This window comes from Artemia sp. Qi Xiang Cuo, chromosome 19, assembly GCF_049724085.1.
Source record: "Artemia sp. Qi Xiang Cuo chromosome 19, ASM4972408v1, whole genome shotgun sequence".
Taxonomy (NCBI): domain Eukaryota; kingdom Metazoa; phylum Arthropoda; class Branchiopoda; order Anostraca; family Artemiidae; genus Artemia; species Artemia sp. Qi Xiang Cuo.
Genome location: NC_142812.1, coordinates 35,036,320 through 35,054,589, shown reverse-complemented (window position 1 = coordinate 35,054,589; position 18,270 = coordinate 35,036,320). Strand labels below are relative to the sequence as shown.

At 37.8% G+C, this 18,270-nt stretch overlaps 1 protein-coding gene across 5 annotated transcripts in view; it reads right to left on the bottom strand.

The window, feature by feature from the left end:
• Positions 1–18,270, bottom strand: part of LOC148940774 (CCA tRNA nucleotidyltransferase 1, mitochondrial) — a 115,676-nt gene that overhangs the window by 48,731 nt on the left and 48,675 nt on the right. The gene's annotated exons all lie outside the window — the stretch shown is intronic.

Sequence of the window (18,270 nt, the reverse complement as noted above, 5' to 3'; positions counted from 1 at the left end):
AACAGTCACAGGATCGGCAAAACAGTCGAAGAACTCCTTGCAAAAACGCCAAACCTCACAGTTTGCATCCTGGACAAGATATACCTGGACAGTAAACCCTTTGGGCTACTAAAAACAATGTGAAAAGCGACTTCGAAGACATCGAACACGCTTTGTACCTGTAACCCTATTGCGCTTTCATTATCTCCCGAGCTAGAGTGCAGCCCCAATCTTACTTTGCCTTTTAATAAAGCCTTTGCTTATAGAAGTAAAAGAGGTCACTTGAAGTCTTAAAATTTTTATGCTCCAGAACAGAAGGTGCCCCTTCATTTTCGCTTCAAAGAGCTATATTAAAAGCCTAGATAAAGTCAACCAATAATTAAGGCGTAAAACGAAAAGAATTTACTAAGAATGAACAAATGAAATCCCAAACGAACAGAAATAAAATGAATAACCATATCAAAGACAGAGATAACAGATACTTCTATTGATGAATATATGAATCATAGAACCAACATAAATCAAAATAAATAATCAAGTCTAACTTGAAATAAAGAAAACTACCACAAATAACAGCGGGGGTACCCCCCCCTCTCAGGCTTCTAAAGACCAGAGCGGGATTTGCGCTTTACTGAAAATAATTTGTATCTCCAGCAGTCTGTTTTTATCGGTCACAACAGCAATAAAATAGCAAAATGACATCACGAGGCTAATCAAGTTTTATAAATAAAAGCTACCCCGAATAAGAGCAGGGCTAAATCCGCATCTTAAATCCCTTAAAAGACCTGGATGTTATCTACGCTTCACTGAAAAATGGTATGTACTTCGTAAGTGCAGTTTTTATTTGCCACAACCTCGACAACAAAAAAAAAAGGAAAAGAAAATCACGGTAATATTCAAGATTAAAGGAAAGAAAATAAATTTCTTAGAATCACTACAATAGTGATTTTTAATTTAGTTTATTATTTTAAAAAGACACTTTTTTGTTGTCAAAACATTTCCTTTTGCTTCATTTAGTTCAAACAAACAAAAAATTTATAACTAAATTGGCAAAATTTTAAACACTCTGATTAATTTATTGAATGGATATTTGGAATCGGTGAAGTAATAAATGATCTGACAACTGATTACCTAGATATTTAAAGAAATGGGTTTAAAAAGAACAAAATATGATGCAAATATACTTAATACTAGATTAATGAAACCAGATCTGTTGTTTAAAACCATTTACATTATTTCCTGAAAGTATTATGATTTTTAGATTTTTAGATATCATAACGATGGATGAGAAACTATTCAAAACAAAAATTTTGTTTTCAAACTGTTCGTGGTAACGAACTGTAAGTAAGGACCGATCCGGCTCAATAGCAACCGAAACTCTCAGAAGCAGAGTCTTAATAACTACAGATACATCAAAAGAATTGAATTTTGATTCTTATTCAAAATATATAAAATTCATCAAGTTTAGTGTTACCCATCAAAAAGTTATGAGCCTGAAGAAAATTTGCCCAATTTTTGAAAAGAGCGAAAAACCCCCCCCACCCCCCAAAAAAGGTCAAGTGATCTTAATGAAAATCACACCATCCAGCTCAGAATATAAGAGAACCCTACGGTAGGGGTATCCCTAGTTAAAAGTAAGAAAATATGTGAATTTCGCTTTTAGTTTCTCAACTTAAGAACTAAAACGTATTTAAATTTTTAGCAAGATTTGAATACTTAGTCAAAATTTTTGATCAGCAATAGTTTTGTGCAATAATTCCTTTCAACCATAATTCCTAATAATATTTTCAACATAAGATTCGGGGGACACAGAGGAGGATTTTAACTCTTATGGATTGAAATCTGCGTAGTTTTTGGTTATCTACAGAGCTGAAGCCATCCTGGCCCTCATGATATAGACACACTACAATATACATGTATCTTAATCAACTAAGTATCTCAATTTTTTTCAAGTTCTATTTTGTATTAACTTTTTTTTATCCGTAAAACAAATGCATGTCAAGGCCAATTATAAAAGAGTTCTATTTTTGTGTCTCAAAAAAGGAAAAAAACAACAAAAACGGGCTAACAGATCAATGCAACCAGATTTGTTTCCTTATTTTTTTTTGTCTTAATAGAGGTTCCCTTGGCCTCCTACATGGCCTGAAATTTTCACGCAGATCCAGCAAAAGAAAATGGGTGATTTTTCGCTATGAATTGATACAACCCAATTTCTTGTGAAAAATAGTGTTGTCCCCTTGGTCCAGTCTACTTACCCTAAAAGTATCATGTCGATTGGGCATCACAATATTTGGCCCATTTAAGGTATCACAAATCAATAAACCTTATTTTTTTTTAAACATTTTCTCCTCTTTGATTTGTTTTGCCCAGTGTACATATCAAGCAAGTTGCAAGCCAATCAGACACAATACAAATTTGGGCTTATTTTGGACGTCATGAAATATTACAGAAAATTATTTACTGTAGTTTTTGTCTTTGTTGAGGCCTCCTTGTCCCTGTCTACTCTAGGTTTAAGCCAATGAAAAATGCAATTTTGTTGAACCATTGATAGACGTCACATCTCAATACAATTAAACTTCAAAATGCTGTGTCAGTAGTGACCGCCCTTTGGATTCCACAACACAGATAGGGAGTGTACTATTGGAACTACTACCCCTGAAGACGTTATTACGCGCACGTGGGTCTTACGCAATACGATAGTGCATGTAAGGGCATAGAAAACCTGATTGTTACGTAGTAGGGGCTAGTTTGTTTACTTATGTAAATATTTTCTTCGAGATTTCTTTGGTTCTTGCGTTTAAAAACCCACGAGAGCCAAGAAAAGCCTTCAGGCCCCCGCTAAATCATGATTTATTTGATTGTTACGTAATAGGGGCTTTTTTATTTACTTATGCAAATGTTTTCTTCAAGATTTCTTTAGTTGTTGTGTTTACAAACCAACAAAGAACCAGGAAAAAACCATCAGGGCCCGCCCAATCAAGGTGCAAACATTGACGTTCCAACATAGTTTTTTTTTTGTTTAAAAAACCTAAGGGTGTAGGGAAAAACCTTCAGGGTTTTCTCCACTAGGAACATAGTCCAAATTGGTCATAGCCCAATATTTTTCTGCTTCACACACAGAGCCTTTTGTTCCCTTTGTTCATGGCAAACAAAGGATTTTCCCGCTATTTCCAGGAACAAGGAGCGAAGCGTACCGTGATCCTCTATTGATTTTCCAGGAACAAAGGGTTCCCATTATAACCTCCTGGAACCTGCCAGTAGAAGGCTATCTTATACTCCGATTGCCCACCCCTGCTGCCACCTACAACTTTTTTTACATAATTTATGTCTGTTTGTTGTCAGTGAGAATGAAAAAACAGGAATTTTCTCACTTTGATGGATGTTTTCTTGGATGGTTATGTGTGTCGGTCAATTTATTTGATGTTTTTCATGGATGTCAACAGCAATTTATGTCTGTTTTATGGTTGTTGTCAGTGAGAATGAAAAAACAGCATTTTTATCACTTGAAAAAACAGGAATTTTCTCACTTTGATGTATGTTTCTTGGATGGTTATGTGTGTTGGTCAATTTATTTGATGTTTTTCATGGATGTCAACATCGATTTATGTCTATTTTATGGTTTTTGTCAGTGAGAATGAAAAAAAAGGAATTTACTCACATTTATGGATGTTTCTTGGACGGTTATGTGTGTTGGTCAATTTATTTGATGTTTTTCATGGATGTCAACAGTAATTTATGTCTGTTTTATTGTTTTTGTCAGTGAGAATGAAAAAAAAGGAACTTTCTCACTTTAATGGATTATTGAGTCTAATGGGGACAGGGTCAATGACACTTCCTTCAAGATCTTGTTGTTGTTGTTGCTCGAGGCAAATGTTATGAGTTTCCAGGAAACAGTTAGATCACGTGTTTCCTTCTCAGTCATTCAAAGGGCTTGCTTACATATTATTGGCAGAGTGAATATGAGGAAAGGATTTTTGTTATAGTTGTTTTATTAGTCTGTAAATAGAATTCAAAGGAGTGAGAAGAACAGTTCGACTTTACTCATTTAGATATATATTTGTGTTGACGGCGATAAGTGGTATGTTTACTCTATTAGAAGTTGATAGTGGAGTTGATGATAATAATACAAGAGCACCAAATATTGCGGTGGAAATCATGAAAGGTTCACGGCTTTGTCTGGAATGGGATGCAGTATATGCAAGATAAGTGATATCCTTGAGAAAATTTAGAATGTAGGATCAATTATGCTTTGCCGCACAAGTTGATAGAGCGCATGGGAATAGACTTCATTATGCTTTAAGTGCATTAGTGAAACATAGTGAAGACAATTAACAGTATCGCTAATTGTACATGCATAGTATTATTGATGTTATAATTATTCAATAAAATTGTTTCGAAATCGAAAATGTTCCCTTTCTTTTCTGGTTAGGGCTAACGAATCTGGGTTAGTCTAGAGTCAGCAGTCAGAGTGAAAGGACCGAAAAATGAGTAACTTTGAGAAAGAGAGAATTAGATCAAATCTAGTGTTTATGGAAAAATATTTGATTTTGGATGATGATTTTCTCTAGTTATTTCTTCAACGCAGGATATACGCTTGTCAGGGAACAATTGACAATATAATGAAAACTGATTCTCCCCTATTGGACTATTGTATGAAACTTTTAAAATGTGATTCAAATGCTTATAGTCAATTTATTGATATATTAATTGGAACAAAGCAGAATCATATTGTGGATATACTTTTGAAAACATTGCCAATGGATTCAATGTAGATGGCCCCACCATTCGAAAGAGGTAACGTCACAGAGCTACTCCTCTCCCCATTTCCACTCATTGAATTTATGGAGTGAGGACGATCAGTTTCGTTTTAGCTGTCAGTGAGTTGACATCGGAAAACAATAATGCTCTATATATGTTCATTGTGCTTGTACACTCTTGGCAGTTGGACTCAATGTGAGAATTGTACAATTATTTATGACTATACTAAAAAGTGAAAGTTATGTAATCCTTGTAAATTACATAGAGGCTATGCAGTACAAATTAAAGGATGTAATTCATGTCTTGAAGAGGTGTGTGACTCACCCTAGAGGGCACCTGTGCTCCAAATGTCACTATGATAAATGTGATCAGTGGGAGAATACTTTCCCCGCTATGATTGAAAAGAATCCTAAACGTGATTTCGGTTTATTTCTACGAGATTGGTATCGTCGTGGATTTAAATTATTCTGGGAAGAGGAGTCTGGTCTACGATTCAACTGTTGGACTAACAAGACAATTTGGTTTCTACGTCATCGTTGTGACGACACTGCCTACTATGACTATAAACCAAGTGATTTTTATTTGGCAGTTACCGAATGTGATTCACCACTTGAAAACACTGTATGTGATATTGCTTCAAATAGACAGATTGACACTAGTGAATTTCATAATATGAATGCAAATAGTATCATTGACTATACAAAGAGATATGACAAGAGTGAAGCTACATTGTTCTGTAGAAAATATGAACCTGACTTTGCAGTCAATCATCATCAATATACAGTGAATCCAAACGATTTACCAGCATTAGTGGTTCCCGACAGTTGCCTATACATTGAAGAAGAAATCTAAAAGTGAAGATTTAAAGACATTGTTGTATATATACATTTTATTAATAAACAAATTCACAAACATTTTTTAAGCACTTTACTCTTAGGGCACTGAAATCAATACTGTATAGGTCTGACAGGACATTTTCCACTAGAAAGTCGTTCAGACGGGGATTGTCACTATAAATGTGGAGAAACTGCTTGTAAGTATAGCCGCGAGAGCGGAACACAAAATATAGTAGTGCATGGAAGCCGCAGCTTTTAGTCGTCAGATCCTACACCCTCTTCCGATTTTGAATAATAGTTTTCCCACTGCTCTCAATAAAGTTGCTGATGTGGGGTGTGTAGAATGTATAGGGTAGCCCAAGAGGATCAAAAAATTCAATCGTCTTCATTGTTTGAAAGATGCACAGCCAATGACCCGTCAGCACAGTCGACGGACTGCTATTAACACTAATCAAGGTATTGTTAACACTTTGAATTTTTCCAAGATAGTCTGAGGGTAGACAATAGGATTTGTACTGGGACATGTAGGGATCCATATTAAATACATTGATTATTTGACTGTTGTTCATGGCGCAATGTATAGCAGAACACTACCTTCGGGAGTGATTTCACAATATGTTTCATATTGATTAAGTGAGATTAGGGCAATACTCTCAGCCAATGGATCGGTAAATGTACACTCTAAACACACACTCCCCGTACGTACTATACTCATATCCTGTGTGCCAGACAAATCTAGTACAATGATACCATGTTTTTTAGCAAACATATCTTCGGTTATACCATTTTCAAATAGTTGCGAATCATGATCTAGGGTTTGCATGGTCAACTCAAACAATGTTCTATATGATTTATCAACAGATAGATTGTAGAGTGGGATATCGTTTACTTTGCACACAAGAGATGAAAGTCCAAACATCTCGAATTTATGTGGACATTCAGTCCACGATCCTATTGCACTAGTGCTTTTTACAAATACCAAAGCAAGTTTTAACGGAATTTCACCATTGATAAAGGATGAATCGGTGAAGGTGCGTGAGCCCATGGCAATATGACGTTGATTGGTGATTGTATGAGGAACAAGTAGTTTAATATTATTCCCATTGGCTCTCAGTTTTTCTACTGCCAAAGTAACAGAACTCGCGACCTGTTGTTTGCGAACATGAAACATTGCCGAGGTGAGAGAGAAACTTACATAGGGATTGGTAACAAGTTCTCTTCTGAATGTGAAATTGGATGGTGCAAACGTCAGTTTTATATCCACTTTAACCTCGGGCGGCAACCAGTGGGGTACATCAAATATTTTAAGTCATATTCTTCCAATTAGATGTAATTCACTAGTTGTAGCATTTTTTAGTACATCTGTACTATCAGTATTATTAATATATTCATATCCATTGGAGCCTTCTCTCAATTCCTTGCATGACTTGAGTATCATCAATATGAATTGCAAATGGTTTGTATAATTTGAGAGATTGTTTCCTGTGCTCACCAACTTGCCATTGATGTAGACACTCGTTTAACGAAATAAATTATGTAATATACAATTTTCATAGGATATTCCATGGGCCCGAATTGGCATTGTATTATCGGATTTTCGGACTTTCATTTGTAAATCTATAAATTTCGAAGACATGTCCATAAAGTAGTCTTCATTGGAATAAATTTGAAAGTGAATATTATCGGAGATCCATTCTTGACGCTCACTTCAATATTTTCAGCATTGAATAGATTCAATGAGGCGGTGATTGAAGGTTGAGAATCCTTATTCTGTAGGTAGGACATTTTAGGAGAAGAAATCTAGTTTCGATCTAACAATTCTCTTCCTGGGACTTCTTCTGTTTACAGCACGTGACAGCTTTTTCCTTCTTTTCTTTGACAAGAATGGGTGATGCTTTTTGCTTTGGACCTGAGCGGAGACTGACAAGTGATGTATTTTTGTTAGATCGTTTTAAGCCTTTACTATTTTTTTTAAACCTTTGCCAAGAGTTCGTACACTAGATCAAAGATTTTCCTTAGCAATTTTTTTAAAATCCTTGCCAGAGCGCAAATCGTATAGTGTAAAGGATGCAAAATCTGTCGCAGCCGGTACAAGATATTTACTAGCCAGTGGTAGTGAAGAGCGAAACAGCTTAGCAAACCAACTGCCAAGACCGTAGCCAGATATTGACGAGAGACCTTTGTAATAGTCCATTCCATTGCCCTGTTGTCTTGGGCCAAGAGTATTAACATAGCAGTCAATATCAGGACAAGTGAAGACCACTTTTTTATTAGAAATCTTGTTGAATTTGAACGATGGGACGAAAAGGGTATGTAATCACAGCCAAACCTTTTGAAATTGCTATGGGATCACCCAATTCAGTTCTTAGTCTTTACTGAGAGAGCTCCAAATACGAAGTGTTTGCAGAGACATACTGAGGAGGCTTTATATTGTTGTGGTGAATATGCTCTTCATTTGTTTTTGGGTCAAGAGCTTGTAAGAGGAGAACAGTTTAATTACGAACCAGGGACGTTCCCTTAAATGAGGCGTAGATAAACATACAAGTCTATGTGGAAAAGGCAGGCGGTTAGTCAGGAAAAATTAATTGAGTGTTTATGGCACTTCTACCGTCGATTATACTGAGTTTAAAGCCAAGAACATCCTTTAGATTATCATTGAGAATAACCTTTTCGCTGGCAATAAGTGAACTAATGTAGATCTTGCCCTTCTGCTTTGAATAGTTGAAATGAAAAGCGCATTTTTTACAAGTGGAAATTTTTTTCTTAATAAAACGACATAAATTATTCATTAAGGATAATTCCTCTTACGGTAATTAAGTATATGAACAACCCATCCAATTGATTTTTTAAATTTGTTTTTAATAATTTGAGAGTGATTGCGGGAGCAATTATATGGTATATTTTTGGTTTAATATACGCGATCTTTTTTCAAGTTTTTGTAGGTATTTTTAAGAATAAATTTGACAAGAGTCACTCAAGGCTCTGAGTCGAATTTGATGGCAGAGGGGAGTCTCGTCCAAAAATCATTTGTTCTATTCAACTTATTGTAGAGAGGATCAGAAATATTGGACATGAAAGTCACATAGAAATCATTGGGAATTGTTAATATCTTCAGCACTGACCCAAGAATCAAAATCCGAGTTGTATCCTAGCCAGCGAACAAGCAACTGTCTCTTGCCCCTATGAGTACGTCTCTTTAATATCATTTCAATTTGATACATTTCACTAGTGTCTCTAACTTTTTGCACTTGATATTAATAAAAACCGCCGAGAATATCTTCATATTTGTTGTCTCGCAGTCGATAAGTCGTGGGTTCGGTATCCAGGATTTTGGACACTTTGAAAAGTTCGGTGCTCCATAAATAATTCCCCTTTTCAAAAATATTGGTGGTTCTGTTAATTTGAACAGTATCACCAACATTGAATTTCTTCTTTTTCTTCTCATTGCCATTGGAGTATTGCTTTAGAAAAGTATCATATGTATTTTAATTGCAGTGAATATTCAGAGGGCTAGAGTTGGACAGAAATCGATGAGGTCGATGATTGTATATCTGCATGATTTTTTCTAAATTATGAATTAAAGCTAGTGTGCTATATCTTGAAATTAAAAGACGAATCGTTCTTATTAATCGTTCAGCCAATGCAGCCTTTAACAGGCTTTGACTATGATAGAGTGCTTCATTATATTTTCAATAGATCCTTTAGCACTTGGGGATTAACAAATACACTGCGACAATCAAATTGATTTTTTCCATACGAATCCTGTTCAAGAATACTTTCAATGGCTCGAGCAACTTCAACACCACTCTTTGATCTTAAAAGACTGGCATAGGCATAGTAACTAAAAACACTGAGTGCCATTAGAATATATTCGTATGGGGCATTGTGACGTTGTTGAAGTGTGTCTAAAGTCAAAAGATACATTTGCAATATTTACAGAGGGAAAAAGGCTTTAGTTTCTCGATATTAATTGGCGCGAAGCCAATGATTTCGAAGTAGTGTGTAACTCGGCTCATTTTCTAGATATTCTTTTGCTTTTTTCAATGTGGTGCCGGAAACGGCTCTAGAAAGCGTTTTGGGAGAACTTCAACTTCCCGCTTCACCAATATTTTCATAAACACCTTTCAGAACTTCATCCATTTTGAACGTAAACACGTAGTGTAATGTCCACTCCCCTTTTGCACACTGGAGGGTGAATCAATTCGTCTTCGCTTTTGACTAGCAGCCACAGGTGTTGTAAAATCATTAGTGCTAATATTTTCAAATAATGAATCTTCTTCTTCTTTTTTAAATGGTTTTGGTGTTGTTGGAGGACTATATTCTCTTAGTTTCTTTAGAATTTGCTTATTACCAATAAGACATTTGGGGAAGTTTGATAAATTTAGAAAGGTGTATAGATTATTGTCAATGGATAATAGTCCTTTACGATTCGTCACCATATCACAAATTAAATCAACTAGATTATAACTCTTTCCCTGAATTATAATTCGTTTCCCTGTGCATTCGACTTGAACTTGATCACCAGCAGTTTCCAACATGACATAAGATAGTGCTCATTTACTCTATTCACAATAGTTCAGTGGCAATAAGTTCCCTATTTTCAATACAATCGAATTCAATTCTTTCTCCTATGTTTGCACTGCTGCAGAATCTTGAGGAGATGTTTCCTGTTTAGAGGGACCGGTAACGGTGGCGGATGGTCTCTCACGATAAGGTCTATGTTTGTCCACACGTCGCAATGCATCTTGGAGTAAAAGCAGTTTTTTATCATCGGCAATATTCTCATCATTAATGCATTTGCTTAGATTGTCTTCAAAATGTCGACGGGCGAGAGGACAAGTTCAAATGGTGTCAATTTATAGGGTTTTGCCATTCTCTAGAGAAAAATGTTTACAAGTCCTGCAATTATTGGCAGTAAAAGTGTGAAAAAGCTACCGCCTGCTTGAAAGAGCCGTTTTCTTTTAAATTTGTTTCCCTTGTTTTTACAAGCCAAGGCGCGTACAGTGGAACGATGTTGCTTTTTCTGATGTCTAACACCTTCTGGCAGTTGAACAATGCACTCAGTTAAATTTAAACAAAGATCAGATATTAAATTAATGAAATCATCGTCAAAACCATGTTTGAGTTTGACCTTCCTAAGCACGGCTTTTGGAGTGCTTAAAATGGAATATAAATGTCGATCTTAATGTAATTTCTTCAGTGTCATAATTGCAACTAATTGTCTTTTTTACTGTTCACCAGAAGATATTCTGTAATTTCATTGTTGAAAATGTCGGTGACTACACGTATATCCTCTGGCGTGCTCTGATTAAGATCCAGCAAATTGTAACCGTAGGGCTTGCTTGTCGCCTGTGTGTACGCCTAAAAATGAATTTTTGGGGCGCGGGGTTATTTGTTATTATTTAGATTTATTCGGGAGCTAGAATCACGAAAGACTCGACATATAATATAGATGATGCAATTCAAAGCAAGGGTTCGCATACATTTGCTCTGATGAAACAGATTGTGTAGAACTAGGGTTATGGTAATATGTTCATGGTGAGATCGGACGGTGAACAGTCGTGTCATTTCCTATGAGATCTGCTCACTGGTGTCAGAAAAATAATCAATGCTTCACACTAAGGCTTACTAAACGAAACTGAGCAAACCAAGGCACATTATGACCCAAATGGATATGATTAAAGTGCTAGCATCTATATGATAGTTTTACTCTTACCATCTGCCATAGCACGCGAAGATTTTTTTCGGCTCCTCCAAAAGCATTTTATCACAATTTTTAGTTATTCTAGTTAAAAGTTTTATTTTCCCTGACATTGACGGCCCACACAGAAACGATCTGAAGGGTGTTTTAAATTGATACATGCTGTTGACAACAGTCGGACTATAACTAACTGTAAATCATACATGTCCAAAGAATAAGTAGTAATTTTCCCATTGATCTATCTATTCAAGAACAACAAAAACAATATTTCATGGCAACATTTATTTCGACAACATGAAAACAAATATTAGTTCAACATGAACAACGATAAAAATGACACTTGTTCAACAAGAACCTGACAAAATTTCATGGTCAACATGAAAACTCTATTTGTTCAACATGAACAATGATAACACTTTATAAATAAACACTTTTGTCCATCAATAACACTTTTCTGTACAACACTTTTGTCCATCTACAGCACTAATTGTGTTTAAACACTTTTGTACATCAACACTTTTCTATACAACAACAAAACACACTTGGAACATGAACTAGCACAGTTGAACATTGTAGCGAATTTGAAGGTAGGCCCCCCCCGGGGGCGGCTATCGGCGGGACCCCCCACCCCCCGGGGGCGGCCGCGGGCGGAACCCCCCCCCCACCCCCCGGGAGCCGGCCGCGGGACGGGTCCCCCACCCCCCGGGAGCCGCGATTGAAAAACAATAGTTGTCGTCACTGCTAGAGGTTAGTGGTTGGGTTAGTTGGGTCAGTGGTGGTGGTGGGGGTTAGTTGGTTAGTTGGTTAGTCAGATTAGGTTTATTTATCCACACCAAGTTGATTATGGTAGTCAATGCATTCAACCCGGTCTGAAATATGGTAGTGGCCATGAGGCAGGACAGTCACACCATTCTCGAGCACATGGACCTTATCGGATATACATGACATTGCATTTTGTCCCACTCTCACAGTATAATTTTTATACTGTAGAGAGCGAATTGCAAGAACCTGTGCACTCCGCACTAGGCTACCTTCTACACAATCTCTGTACACGCTCATGTTGAAATTGCTCTTTACAAAATGTGTAGGCACCCCTTTACATGTCTTCTTTTCATCCCCACTATGGGTTTTCACGCAATAGACTGTGGGGCCCAGGAACATCCCCCGGGATATCAAATAATTCCCCGTCTCTGATTTTAACATTAGGAGCTAGTTGGGTGCTTGACGTTTCACCAGCTTAGGGTAAATGGACGTAGTCCAGTTGGTGAAAGCCATCCGCGAGCTGATGTGTTCCCCCTTGTCTAGATCACACAATAAATCGTAAGCCTTCTTTACCTTTAGCCGCAGAGAATATGTACCACCATCGTAAACCTGAACCTCCGTATTTTATGCCACGTGTGCCAATCAAAAAGTGTAAAAAAACTACAACATGCATCTCATTGAAGAGCCCTGGATTAATCTACCGCTCACAATGTTCGAGTTCAGTACTCTCTGTCGCTTTTGCCTGTGTAGAAACCTCATACTGGTCTCTACGCGCATTACCGTGGTACAAGTGGGGATGGAACAAAGTCGTGCTAATTCTAAAAAGTCATTCATGGCATCGCAGCAAGATCCATTACGAACGCTTTCACACATTTTGCCAAACGCTGAATTTCGAATGAGCTTGTACAATTCGTTATCTACCTTTGAGTTTGCCCTAGAGCGTTTATCGACAAAAGTATCGATAAACGTTTTCAAGTATGGTCGCTGATTGAACTGCAGGACCCTATGCATTTTGGTGATCATGAAACCATTGTTCACCATCCAGTGCAAAAGCACATGGTGAACAACGATATTCTCCTTAGGGTACAAATCAGCGATCAGTTTTTGCTTAGAGGGGGTCCAATGCATCCCCATATCCTCAACCAATGATCGATTGTAGGGGCTCAGCAAGTCCCTGGTCACTGGTTGATTGATTCAGGGAAAAACAAAATCTTTGACTGAGTCGTGAAGCGCCAGCGGAATATGACCGTCAACTTCAAAGAACCATACTTGTGGCCCATTGTCCTCAACGGTGGTAGTGTTGGGGAAGTCACAAGGATTCTAAAGCCATTGATAGTTCCCACACGGTAAAGAGTAGTGGGACATTGCCGAGGGGTATAACCAGTTCATGTCCAAGAACACTGCATTTGACTTTGCACCGGTGCTTTGTCCGCTCGGATCAGTTGAGAAGATGTGGTCCCCAAGAAAAACACCCTCTCCGCATTGATTGCTCTACAAAAAGGTGTTGATCTACGTCGGAGATTAGGCCTATTTCCTCCCTACTAATTTTTAAAATTAAATCCATCACTAAATGGGGTGTGGAAAAATAATATCCTATATCTAACCCGAACTCTGAATAGATTTGGTCTGTGTTCTTACAGACTATATCCAACAGAGTTAAAACGTCACTGGCCAAGTACAGTCTACAATAATCTCACCCATTTTTACAATTCCCCTTAGCCCACAACTTCTTGGCAAACTCATACTCCTCGGCTGTGCATTCACTGTTGGTCAGTGAATTGTGAAGAGCTTCAATTGGAGGTAGTTTCACCTCGCTTAAGCGAGCGCCAGAACAGTAATAATCGTATGCGTATACACCTTTGCAGGTTAATAGGTCATACATTTCACTGTCTGGAAAGTGCTGTTTAAGCAAGGGAAAGGTATCAAAATTGTCGCTTTTCTGCACTTGAATCAATTGACTCAATGTCTTGGGAAAAAAACTAAAGGAATCTAAAAACCTGACTTTATTCCAGCACGTATGTTCATTATCCACTACCTGCCATTTCAGTTCGAGAAGCAGCAACTTCTCGGCCGATTTGGGAATAATTTTATAGGTAAATAAATTATCTACCCATGGACTGTCTACTCCCCCTCTCTCCCTGTGAAGACGTGCCAGGGCCGGCCAAAATGATTTTAAATCATAATTTACATAGTGGAGAAAAATAGGGATAAGAAACTGTTGGCTAACGTTTAAGTTACATGATTGATGCGCTACCTCCCTAAAATTACTACCCCCAGAAGGTATTTCCTGCCACAAGTGATCATGGTCTCTGACTTCCCCCTCCCCCCTCTTTTCCCTTTAGTCCCCTTATCCCCCTCTACAAACTCCCCCTTACAAACCCAACATATTTTTTTATTTTTAATCGCGATACGATCCTCTCCAGACAGCACCATTGGATAATGAGTATTTTTCAAACGAGAAATAGGACCATTAGCCGTGCCACTTAGTTTGGTTAATGCCTTTACCCTACACTCGTTCTCATCCCATGTCTAAACTATTTCTAACAGGCGCATGGTGCTAGAACTATCTCTTTGCGCATGTGTATAAAACACTGCAATAGCCTGAGGTTCTTTGATTCGGTTTGGATATTGGGGGTCATTTACCTCCACCAGCTTAGCTTCACAGTCCAAAGATATTTTGTTGCATTGGAGAAGTGTGTTCTGGAAATTTTTGAATCGTAGAATTGACCTATCCCCTGAAACCGTTTCCACTGTCTGATAGCCATGCCGTCTACAATGCCTCATATGATCCCGTAGTTTTATATCACTACGAACTCCTGACAAGCATGGTTGACAGTAAAACGTTCCCCCCTATGCTTACTACCCCCCAGAACTCTACTAATGTCGGTAATCGGATTAAAATGGCCAATTGCATTCGGTTCACTAGGTGGTGTGTATAACAACTAAACCCAGTGTTTGACCAAATCAATTGACGGGCCCCTTACAGGGAAGACCACCCCCTTCTTTTTAGAACGAACCCCATTTTCAAATTCTGTTTCATACTCAACCACAGTAACGCTGATATTTAAATGGGCATTGGTCCTTTCAATAATATCAATGGATCTCAGCGTTACTGGGTATTTTACCTCTAAACAATAAAAATCTACAATTGGGAAATTAGAGCCTTCCTTCCCATGCAGAGCTCAATGATCTAAATTTGTCTTAATAGCGTCACGTGCTAGAGGCTCGTATGCTGATATGAGGAAAGCATACTTGAAACATTTTTGACCTGTTTCAAAACAGATCTTCTGGACACCTTTACAAAATACTAGATCCGGATTATATTTTAAAAAGGTATCCCTCTCAGACCTAGCCCCCCCCTCTTAAAATAAAATCTTTCTTAAATTTACAAATATTAACGCTTAAATTTTCAATAAATAGAACTACAGACCCACTCCCATTTTCGCTATAGTTCTCATGATGCGCTATAATTTGACCTAGCTACTCGGAAAAAACACCCTCAAAATTTGCTAAATTCGGATAAATTACGTGCATCTCGGAATGCATATAATGATACTAAACTTCACTTTTCCCCTCATTTAAATAAAACACCTTTAAAACCATAGAAACCTTAATTGAATCCCTACCCCCCCACAACTGAATTTGGTTCTCCAGTAGTGCACGAATTTTATCTACATAGGCAAGCACAATTTCTACGGGATCAAACACAAAATTTCCCCCCATAAGTGAATTAAAAGGATCCCCAAAAGTCGCTGTGAAAACAACTATATTATTTAATATTGAATTGGACAATTGAAAATCAGGAAAAGTTGAAACCTCTTCTTCTATATTACCCCCTCCCCAAAATTGTTCAACAATATTTGGGCTATGCTCCACTCAGTTGTTTGAAGTGGAAGTAGGTAATCAGTGGGAGGAGGGTTCCCAATTAATTTGTTCGTAAAATCCTCTAAAATTTGTAGTGTGTTTGGTCTTAGCAAAGGTAAGTTCGCCTCTGAACTAGGAACATTACGATGCTTAACTGTGCTAGGTTCTACATTTAGAAAATCACATAAAAACTCATTAATATTAAAAGGTTTTTCATCAGAGTTAATGATACCTTGCCAGTGATTGATAGCTCATGTTTCATTGTCCTGAATGTCATGAAACTCCATTGCCCCTTCAATGAGTTCTTCCTCCTCTTCACCTGATGACGATGGTGAATAAGGGACCAATGCTCCAACCTATAAATGAAAAATAGCTTATTTTCAGTGTTTAAATCATCCCTACTGTTAAAATTTGGATTATTATTTAAAGTCAGTGCTTAGTAGTAGCATTTGGTTAATTCAACTGAAAGAAATTCCAACTTAATATAAGATATTTACAGTCTAAAACATCGCTTTACATAGAAGGCGAAAATTTGTTCCAAAAATAGTTTATTTTCAATGTGAACAAATCAGTCTTTTTTTGCGGCACTTTTCGGGCCCACAGTGCATCCCGAGGTGCATCTCGGACCCGGGGCGCATCCCGCAGCGCTTCCCGCGGCGCTTTTGGGCCAGCGGCGCACCCCGCAGCGCTTCCCCGCGGTGCTTCTTGGGCCCGAAGCGCTTCCCGCAGCGCTTCCCGCCCCCCCCTTTACATAATGCCCGTCAAAAGTTGAAATATTCGCTTAGACTGCATAAGTCACTATTTCTTTCTAATTCCATACAGATTCAGTGAACTCATGAGCTTAATTATTGTAACCTGTCGCGCGCGAGTGTTCTGATTTCCAAGACTGAACTTCAGACGAGGAAAATGCCGGGAACCGTTAGCTTGGTTTCCCCTCGCTGAAATCTTGGCACGATAGAAAGCTATTTAGAAATATTCAGTGTAAATTAGAACGCTGATATGTGACAGATGGATAAAATGGAATAATCTCTCTCTTAAAACTATGTGAAAAATAGCATTCACAGAGTTTCAAAGGTCCCTAAAAATATATGTGATAGTGAAGATATAGCAACATAGAAAATAGCAAAGATTAGAAAAAAAGAGCAGTTTGACAAGCAAAAAAATTACATTTAGATATCTCTGAGGGAGGGCAGAGAAAATAATGGTTGGGGGTGAGGGGTTAATATCTCAGAGATACACTTTTACACAATGTTGAAAAATAGTGAAAAAGAAAAAACATTGGAAGAAATAGATTTATATTTCTATAAGATAGTTTGAGGAAAAAAATGCTCACATTTGCAAATCCTGGCTGCACTTGGGTGCCAGATGGTCCAGGTAGCGCGAGTTGGAGGATGGAGGGACCGGTGACGTTAATTTCTTGTGCAGCTGAGCCAACAATGCCATAGGGCTGTGCAGCCGGGACAGCTCCTGATACCCTTGAAAAAGCATGATGAGAGGCAAGCTCACAATCTTGTATAGGTGGGGCTTCGGCATTGTAGCTATCCGCCCACTCTCTCTTTGGTTTTCTGAGAGGCTGCATTGGGTCAGGCAGCGTGGAGCTGGGGGGTTTCGGCCAACGGCCATATTGAACAACTGTTGCTCTTACAGGGGCTGCCTCACCCTCTCTTGCTTTCTTACTAGGAGGTGGGGCACATTCTTCACTATTTGCGTTACCCCTAGCTCTCTTTACAGCTGGAGGGGCCGAAATACATTCTTCATAATTTGCCTTAAAGAAGAGAAAAAAATTAGTATCAAAATAATTTTCCCCTTTATTTTAAAGAAGGAAATTAGTACCCCCTTCTACAGAATTTATTGTCAGACATAATTTGTCTAGAAAAGCATTTATCTCAAAGAAGCCCCCTCCTCCACCCTTTTTCAGGCAAGCAAAAAGTAAAAATTTCGCGAGAAATATATTAGGCTTAGAAATCAAACGTTTTTATTAGACTGTCAGTAGTCTATAACCTTAGGATATAAATTAATGTTTCTATTTTTACCATTTAGAAAAAAATTATATGTTCCAGTCTATAGGCTTTAAATTAGATAAAAAAAGATCGTTAACCCAGCGGCCTATAGGCCTAAATTTTGCAAACATAGGTTAAAATGCTATTCAATTTACACATAATATAAGCTTCATGCAACTCCTAAAGACTTTTCTTTCTAGCCTTGCAAATCAGGTTTTCATTTTACAATTATGGCGATAGAATTGAGGCATTGCCCCTCCCTCCCCCTTTTACATAATTTCCTTACAACGAAGCTGTTAGAAGCGAGGCTTTGCCCCCTCTCTCTCCCTTTTACATAATGTCCTAAATATGTTGTTAGACCTTAATTTGA